This window comes from Cavia porcellus, unplaced genomic scaffold (assembly GCF_034190915.1).
Source record: "Cavia porcellus strain 051 isolate PalLab524CR breed Dunkin Hartley unplaced genomic scaffold, mCavPor4.1 scaffold_20, whole genome shotgun sequence".
Taxonomy (NCBI): Eukaryota; Metazoa; Chordata; class Mammalia; order Rodentia; family Caviidae; genus Cavia; species Cavia porcellus.
Window position 1 is genome coordinate 10,840,913 of NW_026947503.1, and position 12,878 is coordinate 10,853,790.

A 12,878-nucleotide genomic window follows, 5' to 3' on the forward strand; every position below is an offset into this window, starting at 1 on the left:
AAGCAAAAAAACCAAATAGCTCAAACAATAAATGAGAAATGAACCAAATAGACATTTCTCAGAAGTAAAAGTTGCCAATGAATATATTTTTTAAAATGCTCAACACCTTTAGCCTTTAGGTAAAAGTAACCCATAAATGTATGAAAAAAATTTTAAAAATTTTAAAATTATATAACCTAAACAGTGCTAAGGTTGCATCTCAACCCAGTCAGAACACCTATCATCAAGAATACAAAAAATAGTGCTCACTTTGGAAGCACATATACTAAAATTGGAACGATACAGAGTAGATTGGCATGGGCCCTGGGCAAGGATGACATGCAAATTCATGAAGCGTTACATACTTTTATACACGAACAACAAGATCAGAGACAGAAATAAGAGAAGCCACACCCTTCACACTAGCAACCAAACAAATGAAATATTTAGGAATTTTCCTCACGAAAGAAGTGAAAGATCTGTATAGGAAAAATTATGATACACTGATAAAAGAAATTGAAGAGGATCTCAGAAGGTGGAAAGCATCCCTTGTTCATGGATAGGAAGAATAAATATTGGGAAAATGGCCATTCTTCCAAAATTGTTATACAGATTCAATGCAATCCCAATCAAAATACCATCAACATACCTCATAGATCTAGAGAAATCACTCCTAAAATTCATCTGGAACCAGAAGAAACCTAGAATAGCAAAGGCTATTCTAAGCAGCAAAGGCAAGGCAGGAGGCCTCACAATCCTTGACTTGAAGTTATACTACAAAGCAACCGTACTAAAATCAACATGATACTGGAATCAAAACAGAGCCGAAGATCAATGGAATAGATTAGAAGATACAACCACAACTACCAACACACTCAACCACCTTATCTTTGATAAAGGAGTCAAGCAGGTTCACTGGAAGAATGACAGTCTCTTTAATAAATGGTGCTGGAAAAACTGGCTCTCCATTTGCCGAAAACTAAGACTAGATCCATGCCTATCACCATGTACTAAATTAAAATCTAAATGGATCAAAGATCTGAATATTAAAACAGAAACACTGATCTATTGGAAGACATGTTGGGTAAAACCCTTGGGTACATAGGGATAGTGGAGAGTTCATGAACAGAAATCAAACCGCACAGGAAATACTTCCCAGAATCAACAACTGGAATCATGTCTTATTAAAAAGGTTCTGCACGTCAAAGTAAATCTCTAGTGTAGTGAAAAGAAAACCTACAAACTGGGAAACAATCTTACTGAACTGTCCCTCAGACAAAGGACTTCTGTCTAAAACATATAAACTTAAAAAAAAAAAATCAGACCCTCAAAATTCAAGGATCCTGTCCAAAAATGGGCATCTGAGATAAATACACAAGTCTCAGATGAAGAAATACAAATGGCAAATAAATACATGAAAAAGTGTTCAGCATAATTGGTCATTGAAGCAATGCAAATTAAAACCACACTGAGATTCCATCTTACTCCTGAAAGAATGGCCAGGATCAAGAAAACCACCAAAAACAAATGCTGGAGAGGCTGTGGGGAAAAAGGAACTCTCCTACACTGTTGGTGGGAGTGTAGACTGGTAAAACCATTGTGGAGGTCAGTCTGGAGATTCCTTAAAAAGCTGGGATTGGAAGTCCCATTTGACCCAGCTATTCCACTTCTAGGCATATTCTCAGAAGAACTAAAGACTGCATACCACATTGATATATGTACACCCATGTTTATAGCAGCACAATTTGTAATTGCCGGATCTTGGAAACAACCTAAGTATCCATAAACTGAAGAATGGATTAAAAAGTTGTGGTGTTTTTATACAATGGAGTACTATTCAGCTATAAAGAAGGATCAAATTGAGATATTTATAAATAAATGTATGCAACTTGAGATCATACTCATAAGTCAAATAAACCAAACTCACATGTATAAATACTGTGTAGTCTCCCTAGCATAAGAAATGGTAAAAGTACATAAGATTTTATGGTAATCATGGTTCCCCATTACATTGCTTTGAAGTCTTATAATGTTTTCATTCATTGGTTGGAATGGATTTATTCTGTTTTGTTTGATTTTATTATGTGTGATTATGTGTGAAGAAAACAAGACATTATGGCAGTCACTGCCGATTTAATATCATCTCGCTTTGAAGTCCTGCCATGCTTTTGTTCTTCTGTCTCCATTGGTTCTATCATGTTGTGTCTTATTGGATTTTAATATGCATGATAATATAAACAATTTTTTAAGGAAAATGAGATATTATAGTAGCCATTGCTCATTATCTGTTAGTTGGTTCTGAATGCCCTGTAATACTTTCATTCTCTTGAATGGTTTTATACTATTTTGTTATGTTTGATACTATTGTATGTGAAGGTATGCTCAACTATTTCAAAGAAAGAGACATTATGGTAGCTACTGTTGATATCCGGTTGTCTTGTTGTGAAGTGCTGTTTTGCTTGCATTGTTGTGTTCTGATTTGCTTTGTTCTGTTCTATTTTGTTTTATTCTCTTTAAAATAAAAAAAAAATGTTTCTAAGTGGAGGAAACAAAAATTTGTCATAATCATGTGAGAGGTTGGCTGTTAATTAGCTTGATTGTAGTAATTATTTTACATCATATGAGGTCGTAAAGCATTTGTAACTTAAATATGTGACAAATTTATGCGATTTAAATAAGTATGATTTTGTCAATTATACTAAATAAAAACACTAGTTTTTTTTTAATAACAAAACTTGTGACACATGTTCCTGGAAGCAAGCTGTCTGCGAAGAGCTGCTCTGTTTCGTACATCACGTCAGACTTCAAGCACAGCCGTTCCACAGGCTGCAGGTTTTTGTCATGTTGGCCTCTGCTGTTGTAGGACCTCAAAACTGACTGGGTTGTTTGCTACTGGAATCTTGGGGTAGTTTCTTGGGGAAGACAATGTTGGTTTTTGCAGCTGGTTTTTCCAAACATCTTGATAGTCAAATGTGCAAATTATACCCCTTTTCTATTAAGGAATTCACCTTTCTGTGATTCCTCTGTACCTGTGATTGCCCTACCATTATTGAAGGAAAATAGTAAAAATTTTAAATTAAAAATCTTTCATTTGTGCAATATTTCTGAAAGCCTATAATTGGTTCACCAAAAAGTTATTATACTTTGACTTAAAATAGTTCAGAACTTTGATGGGTTTTTGCTACAGTTTTAGTGTTCAATTCAAAACAGCAGCACAACACAGGGACCATGGTTAGATAATTATTTTTAAATCTAGTCTTAAAGTGTTCACACATGGTGTTGAACTTCACATTTAAAATCTTCATGTGCAAAGTGCCATCCTATGTAAATGTGGATTCTATGTGTACCTACAGCCCCATTTACTACTTGGATTGATGAAACCATCTTGACTTTTAACATGTGTTACTTTTTCATCACCTCTATTCTTCAATAAGGCATTTTGAGCCTTTGATTTATATTTGGCAGTACTGAGCTGAGAATAATGCAACAGTACTACAGTAGAACATGCAAATTTTTCAAAACCTAAACAATGTCATGCAAATAATACGAAAACACGTTGGCTGAGATAAGATGCATCCCATTAGCTGGATGTTAGATAAGACAAATAAAGGCAACCTTGATCTGTGAAGGTTATGCAATTATAACTCTGTGCTCTAAAGATATTATTAAGAATGCCATCACATTTCTATGAAAATCATAATGAAGCATATTATGTAAAATGTTCATATGAAGTTTTATAGCTTTATTCTCTGAAACCTGAGGAACAAGTGTTAGACACTGAGCACCAATGTGATGAGAAAGACTCACTGCTGGGCTGGAGACTCACCTGTATATAACCCTTCAGCAACATCAGTCTTGCTGAAATTGGCTCTGCTAGAGTTATTCGCATCTTGGATATTGCCACTTACCACAAATCAGGGTTTCAGCAGGTCCTCACCTTGGGGAGCACCAGTTTCCCAGAACACCACTGGGAAGGCTGGACTTCAAGGAGCCCCATACCCTGTATAATGAAATCCCTTTCTTCCCCACCTCCCATCAATTGCCAGAGCATTTGCTTATTCATTAATTTTATTCTTCAGTCTCTGTAGACCATGTGTTGTACAAGCTCTGGATGTAACTACAAGATGGTGAAAAAAAACTGATATATTCTGACTCTCAGGAGAGGTATAGGATGGTTGTTGAGACAAACTAGTAGTTATCAAACAAAATTTATAACATGAAACAAGTTCTAAAATAGAAAAGAGCCAAGAGTTTGCAGGCAATAACAGAGAGGAAACATACTTCACTGACTTATCCAGGGAAAGTATATTCATCAATTTTGCATCACTGGAACACAATATCCAACACACACAATTTAAAAGAGAGCCTTCATTGGTTCACAGTTTCAGAGGATTCAGTTCATGGTTAGCTGAACGGGGCATGAACATCGTAGTGGAAGGGTGTGTCAAACCAATGTGGCTCACTTCAGGACTGCGGGAAGCAGAGCTGAAGAGTGCCAGAGAGGAAGGGATGAGGGGCCAGACATAAATTCCAAGGCCACGTCTCCACAACCCACCTGAACACAGCCAGAAACATACTGCATGAATTGCCTAGGTAGCTCCCAAGCCAGCCTAAATGATGATTAAGCATACCTGTCACAGAACACGCCTCCAAAAAGGATTAAAGAATGAGTTTGAAATGCAAATGCCCTTTGCATGCCAAAATATGGGGAGACTGGAAGGAAACAAAGCTGAAGCCACACTTTCAATACCTCATACACGTTGTGACTGCCATCGTAAGGGGCGTGGAGTTTGCTTCCAGATACATGGAAATTAATGTATGTCTACATTAGATATATGTGTCTGTCAGACCTGTCTGTGGTGTTTAAGAGATGCTTATATAATCTGTATATTTATTATATACATATGTCTGTCAGATTTCCAAGAGGATAGCAATAGAAAGAAGGAAAATTTAGCTCTAGATGGTGGAGCTTTGGAGTAATGTGATCAGAGAGAAGCTGGAGGCTGTGTACAGGTTAAAGACGTATTTAAGACACAAAAGCAGTGGTTTGCTTGTGTACTACTAGGAAACTGAGAAACTGAAGTTAATGCCCAGCTTTCTAGCATGAGTGACTTGGCAGTATGATTTACGAAGACTGTTAAAGACTTGTAGAGGACCAAAGCTACAAGAGATAAGATTAAAGAGAGGTTGTTTGAAACATATCATTGCAAGCCGACTGAGAAACTCAAAGGCAAAGCTAAATACACTTTTTGTTAATACATTAAATTTCTTTCCAGGCACTATTACAGCTGTGATCTTCCTGGGATATTTTGTCATCTAATAGTGTCGCCTGTATGGAGTATAGATCGTACAGCACTGTCACCGTTTCCATTTCAAAGTTTATTCTGGCTGCCAGTTCTCTTCTCAGAAGTCACAAATGGCTCCCTGGATCTACTAAATACAATCGCAACTCCTGGTATTGCCTGTCTTCATGACTGAGCTTCAGGGACCCATATACTCTTATTTCTCATCACTTTGCTACAAATTCCGACCAAACTAAAATACTTTCCGGGATTTTCCTGATTATACATTTCATTATGGGAATCTTTCTGTTTGTTATTCTCATATCTCCTCTTCAGTTTCCACAAAGTCACTAGCCTTGCTCATTACATAAAGAACCACCCCCAACTGCCTGGTCATCAGGACGTCTCCACCCACCCCTTACACTAACACAAGTGCAGACCAGGTAGGAAGCACGTGACAGGCGTGGAGAGGAGAACACACAATTTAGAATCAGAAAATCTGGCATAAGAGGTGTCCCTGCTGTTCACGATCAATGTTTTGAACAAGTTGCTTGTAGTTTCTGGACTTTGACCTATTTATTTGTGAAATAAATAGGCTGAATGTGTTATGAAAATCCAGTGAATGAGACTATATGAAAATAAAAAAGGTTTCTTAACTTTCACAAGTATTAAATAACATCCGAATGAGTTTCTGGATCAATGTTAGCTCATGTTTCCTTTTGCTAAACATAAGACTTAATGTAATGCTTGGTTTCTAAGTGCAAATTCACATTATAATATTGAGTTTTTGTAAGTACTCTTTACCACCTGGTGAATCTGGCTTCCCAAAATAGAATGTAAACTAGCTAATCTATGACCTCTAGTTAGGAATCCCTCCTTGGAGATAAAAATACAATCTTACACACTGCCATTATTTATGTATGTTATCATTTTATTACATAATACAATCAATCTTCTTACTAATTTTTGTAAATCACAAACTTTTATCACAATGAAATGTATACAATAGAAAAATTGTACCCAGTAAAACCTCAATAAATATTAACTGAATTGCTGAATTGATTTGTTTCAATTGCAAATTCATTAAGCATTGCAAAGAACCAGTCTTGATAATGAGAAAACTTAAAGAGCTAATGAGCTAATGAGAGTGCTGTTGGCTGGAAGAATGAGTGTGCGTAAGTGTGACTCATTTATTCACTCATTCACAAACACCCACACGGAGGTTCTCCACTCTTGTTCTCTTTGTTATGTCCTTCAGCACAACAAACTCTGTGTTTGTGCCTCCGTGTTTAACCATACTGTTCTCTGCCAGGAATCCTCACTGGACACCCTTCACCACTCTCAGCTTAATCCCCTGATTTACATGGAGAAAACCTAAATTGAATGTAATAGAACTCAAGAAATAGTACCAAAAATGCAAGACAGGAGAAAATGTGAACAATATTGTACAGATGTAAGAATTACTTTTATGATATGCTGCTGCATTTACCAGCAGCAAAATTTGACATGTTCCGTAAATGACACCTGCTATCTTTAGATCAGTAGAATTCATTTTATCCTTAGCTCCACATGATGTACCCCTGGGGAAATTTCTTTTTAAATATTTTAAAGCCACCAAGGACTGTAAGTTCTTGTCAATAATCCATGCACTAAACTGGATATGGTGGCACATGCCTGTAATTCCAGCATTCTGTGAGACTGAGACAGTGGTGTAAGTCTGCATACACAGTGGGAAATCCCATGACGTAGCAGGACCCTCCTCAAGATTAAAAATTAAACTAAGGGTTGGAAATGCAGCTCAATACAAGATCCTGGTTTCAATTCCTTGTACAAAAAGAAAAGAAAAATCAGTGTTCTACTTTGAATGGGTGCCAAATTCCTCTGACTCATCATTTCAACTTCAACAAAACCAAAATAGTTGTATGCATTTATTGAAAACATACTATTTAAAAGAAATGGTATCATTAAATCCTCAAAGTAATCCTAAGATATTACTCTACACTTCCATTGTTCTCATTTTAAGAAACAGGAAATTGATGCTTGGGAGGTTGAATCATTTACCAGTGTCTCACAACAAGTACCCACACACAGTAATAGCAGAATTTGAAGCCAAGACTAGCTGTTTCCAAAGGTTGAAAGCTTACACAATAATTTATAATGTCAATGGTCATCTATAACTTTCTTCAAATGCTTTCTCCAAATTTTCCCACATTAGTGTTTCCTGTGTGTTAGATTACTATACTCCTATTTCAAAATTCAGGATTCTAAACTTTTGCAGTTAGTTAGAATTTAGGATTCTAAACTTCTTTGTCAAGAATGGCTCCTAATTAAAAGAAGAGGAGGAGGAGGAGGAAGAGAAGGAGGAGGGGGAGGAGAAAGAGGAGGAGGAGGAGGAGGAGGAGGAGGAGGAGGAGGAGTAGGAGGAGGGGGAGGAGGAGGAAAGTGGTTCCGAAACTGATAACATCCTCTTTTTCATCTAGAGGGTAGTTACAAAAACAGGAGAGGTTCTGAATTACAATATTCTTGTCCTTTCTGAAGATAATAATACCATAAATATCAATGAGAATTGCATACTAATACAGAGAAGAGAATAGACTCAAAATGTTCCTAAACTTTTGCCTGTGACAGTCAAGTGTATAAGCACTAAATAAGGAGTCCACATTAAAGAAAATAGGTTTAATAAAATGTTGATGAGGTCTTATTCTTCAAAGGTTAATAACCAGGAACACTTCCAAGCTAGTGTTTCTTTGGCAACTCTAGGTTATTAACAAGAAACTTACTCATAAACTCTGACATTGTTCATCAACCAGAATTTAGTGCTTATTAAATTAGTGCTGTCTTGTTGGCATTCGTGGCAATTTAGAAAACAACATTTACATTAATCATGAACATAATACGATCAGAGAATGTATTGTTTCTAAATCATCTGGCTCACCCAGGAGCATCTCTTTATTAGAATTAGAACGCCATAGAATTAGTAGATATATTTTACTTCGAAAGTATCCATTTTTTTCTTTCAGGACATTTGTATCTTTAGTACTGAAGAAAGCATTAGATTAATCCTATACTAAGGCTAAGATCTGTAATCCTCTGCTTATTCTCAAATCCGTATCAGTGTAGTATGAGCAGCATTTAAAGTAACTCCTCTTCTATTTGCCAATATTTTACATGCCAAGGAGATTTTCCCCCCCAAAGGAGTCCTATCATCATCTTAAGATTACTCTTACACAGGTCTCCAGAGTCTTCTGAAGAGTCTGAAATGAGGCAGCTTTGGATCTGAAAGTGACTCTGAGCCCTAATCATCTAAGCTACCGGCAGGTAACCTCCACACGCGTGCAGGAGCTTGAAAGCCCCAACTGCCGGGGGCTGTTATCCATGATGAGTTTCAGCAGCGGTCTCTGCTCTCTCTAGAGCAGGAAATTCCTGCTTGGTTCATCAGCTGTAACTGCCAGCAGGCATCCACTGTAGGTAGGAGTCTCAAAAGTGCAATAACAGAACGGAAACTGGCAAAGGCCTCCTCACATAATTGAATCTGAGCTCTCTGGGAATCCACTACTTTGACTCAGGACTGCAGGCAAGCTTGACCTCTCCTTCATTCAGTTCTGTAACTGAATCAAGTCTTGTAATTATACCTGCAGCCACGCCAAACTCCATCTGTATCATACAACTGGGAATTAAATAAGGGAAGCAGGATCCTTTCCACTGATGGGGACGCTTAACAAATTGACCAGTTTTTCAGTGTCACTAGCTTTTACTAGGTTATAACAGTTATCAGTAGCAAACTCTATCAGAGAACTTGTTTCATCCAGGGCAGGACTCTTGGATTTCCTGGCAGTGTAGTATAGCGGACCATCCACAACACTAAGGGACCCTCACGTCACGTCAGGCATGAGCAGGTAGGCCTGTCATACCTCCACAGGAATGTGCTGGAGAGAAAAGGCATTCTTTATCTTGAGAACAAATTTCAGTAAAAATTCTTAAGAAACATTGAGAAAAACCTCTCAATCTGCAAAGTAAATTTGAAATAAATTATCCATGCATATAGTACACACGTTAATGTTCACATATAAAATCCCAGTTTCGAATCTTCATAATTTTACTTTATTCTGATGATCAGCAGGGTGATGCTTCTGTTAGCTGTGAGCACTGACCCTCTTCCTGTAAATAATTGCAAATGTGGAACTAGGTCCTTGATCATTTGCAAACCAATACCACCTTTGATCTGCTAAAGGTATAACTCAACCGTTCTTAACTTTTGTGTCTGAACATATAATTAATTGCATTTGTCCTGCTCCTGAGAAAATCGGAGCTGTGAATGGCTGTCCCTCGGAGGACTGTCATATTAGAGGACCCACAGCATTCCTTTGCCTCACTTATCCCTCCTCACTGAAAGGTGCTCTGCGTCATGCCTGAGAGTCCCAGTCATTTTGGAGAGAGCTGCTGATAAGCTATCTCTGACTGCTGCCAGTGTGGGAGAGAAAGCAGTGGGATTAGACCCTAAGAGGCCCCACTCAAATTCAGGATTCTACAAGATGTTAGCATACAGTCTGAAAGTGACATCATGTATGCCTGGCATCCTACAATAATATAATAGCTACCCAAACAAGCCTCTCCCATCCCAATCCTAAAGCTTTTTTTTCCCTTTTCCTATCTCTGCCTTCTCACCTTGTGCACAGATGAATTTTGACCTTAATAGATCAGCCAGCTCCTGCCTTCTAATCCTTTTCCACCCAGCCCCAGCACGCTTCCTATTTCTCAGTTTATGTGCTCATCTTCTAGAGAAGCAGAAGAGATACAGGTATATTTTTGTTACTCAGCGGTGGGTCCTATGACACGTCTTTCTAGGTTCTTGGTGTCCTCAAGAAAGAACTGGACAAGACATCAGAAAAAACAGCCAGGGTGTTCACTTACTGAAGGAGAAAAAGTTCACTCCACAGTGGGGGAGAGTCTGCCAGTGAAAAGGGTCACAGAAGCCCAAGAGAGAGGGGACTTTCATATCGAAAACCCTCTAGTCACCTTCCCCTTTAGGTAAATAAAAGGCGTTTGCCTTGGTTACTTTTTTCTCATTGTTGAGACAAAATACCTGACACCAAAAATCAGGGAAGGGAAGGTTTATTTAACTTACACTTTTGAAGATTTCAGTCCAAATTCAGCTGGCTCCACAGCAGGGTGGCATAGCTGAGGAGCAACTGTTCATGGCAGTCATACGCAGCAGGAGCAAACAGGCAAGAGTGAGAAACACACCTCCTTCCCTCCCTTATGTTGTATGCTGGCTCTCTCCCTGGGCAACACTCACATTGCCAATCCCAGCACTAGACAGGGAACCAATCCCAAATGCTAGATTCAACCACTTCCATGACTGCATAAGGCTTGGGAGGCCACCCAGGCACAAACCATAACAGCAGTGGGACATTTGTCCCATCAAAAACTCACTTGGTTTCTTGTAAGGTTTAAGCTGACTTGTGGAAAGACCTTCTTGTTTTCCCACCAGATGTAAATAAAGGATCAAGAACACTGTCTTTTAATTGGTTGTGCCTCCATGCAAATAAAAGATTGGAGGGTTACCATATAATTCATCCCACAGACAGTACTTTAGATTTCAGTGAAATATTGAAAATAACACTTTTCTGGTTGGCTCTCAGTACTGGTGTCATTCTAAGTCCTGTGTTCTTCATATGTCCTCTCTTTTTAGGAAACATCTTGCTCAAACTGTTATCATAGATCTTTATGGCCTTTGACATATTCTGCCTAGTGAGCCCTCCAGGCTGCTGAAGCTTTCGTCTCCAATCCCAGTTTCAAATGTTCAGGTGGATCTGTGCTTTCTCACTAATGGATGATAACTCCTTGGAAAGAATATCTACCTGTGTACTCAGCTGTTTTGCTGTAGCCAGCTACTTACTTTTTTTCAACATTTAACTGGCATTTTTTATTTTAAAGAGAATAAAGCAAAACAAAACAGAACAAAGTAAATCAGAACAGAACAATGCAAGCAATATAGGCCCTCACAACAAGACAACAGTTTATCAAGAGTGGCTACTATAATGTCTCTTGTTTCTTCAAAATAGTTGCCCACACCTTCATATGCAGTAATATCAAACATAACAAAATAGTATAAAATCAATCAAAAGAATGAAAGCATTACAGGACTTCAAAACCAGATATCAGGAAGTGAACAATGGTTACTGTAATATCTTATTTTCTTCCAAAAAAAAAAAGTTGTCCATACTATCACACATAATAAAATTAAATAAAACACAACAGAATAAAACCAATCGAGACAAAAGAATAACAGCACGATAGGACTTCAAGACAAAATGATAGGAAATCACCAATGACTACCATAATGTCTTGTTTTCTTCAAAATAGCTGTTCATACCATCACACATAATAAAATCAAACAAAACAAAACAGAATGAAACCAATTCAACAAACAAATGAAAGCATTATAAGACGTTAAAACAGGATAATAGGAAACCAACCATGATTACCATAATACATCCCATTTTGTTCAAAATAGCTGTCCACACCACCAGACAAAGTAAAATCTAACAAAGCAAGACAGACCAAAGCCAAACCTAACAAAATCATAAAAACAATACAAGAGTTCAAGAAAAGACAATAAGAAATTAAGAGTAGTGACCACCTTTTTCTCCCCTATCACTCTTACAATAACTATTTTGCTTTTTGTATCCCATGAACTCCTTCTATTTTTTATGCTAGGTTTCACTCATCTGAGTTCAAACTATTTCACCCCTTAACATGATCTCCAGTTGTATCCATTTACCTACAAGAGCCTTGAGATTATTCTATTTTATAGCTGGGTAGATTTCCATTGTATGAAAATACCATATCTTTGTTATGCACTCTGTTGCTGATGGACAAGTAATTCTTGCTTTTTTTCTGGTCCTCTGCTGCATGGAACAATTGTTTTCTCTCCTCTGATTTTCAGTCTATGAATTTCCTTTTAGTTAAATGTTTTTCTTGTGTACAGTATACTGATGGATCCTGTTTCTTAACCTACTTTCCCTGTGTTTCTTTGTATTGGTGAATTGAGACCATCTACATTAATGGTTGCAACCAGCATACATTGGTTTGTCTCTGCCATGTTATCCTCCTGATGTTGGCCCTTCATTTTTCCCCTTAATTCAATTGCCTGCTCTGTTTGATGATTCTCCTCTGCTTCTGTTTCTGGAACCATGGTCACCTCTATATCTCTCTAAGAATATCACTGTAGGGTGATAGCGCTCTCTGTAGGGTTGGTTTGGTGGTCATGAATTCCTTCAGTTGTTTACCATGGAAGCATCTTATTTTCCATCAGCTTTGAATGATAGTTTTGTAGGGTACATCAATCTGGGTTAGAAGTTGTTTCCTTTCAAAACTCTTCACTCCAAACTCTTCTTGACTTGATAATTTGTGTTTACAAGTCTGCCATGATTCTGATCAGTTTTCCTCTATAGGTGGTTTATTTCTTTTCTCTAACAACTCTTAATATTCTGTTCTTGTACTGAATTTCTGGAATCTTGATTATTGTATGTCTGGGTGTAGATTTTCTATGGTTATGGCTACTTGGAATTCTATATGCCTCACCTGTATGCCAGATCTTTTTCCCATGTTTGG

At 37.7% G+C, this 12,878-nt stretch overlaps 1 non-coding gene across 1 annotated transcript; it reads left to right on the plus strand.

Moving 5' to 3' along the window:
• The first annotated feature begins 241 nt into the window (after nucleotides 1–241).
• On the plus strand, nucleotides 242–348 carry LOC111755843 (U6 spliceosomal RNA). The gene has a single exon (XR_002790394.1). It is a non-coding gene; the product is annotated as a U6 spliceosomal RNA (small nuclear RNA).
• Nucleotides 349–12,878: the final 12,530 nt, after the last annotated feature.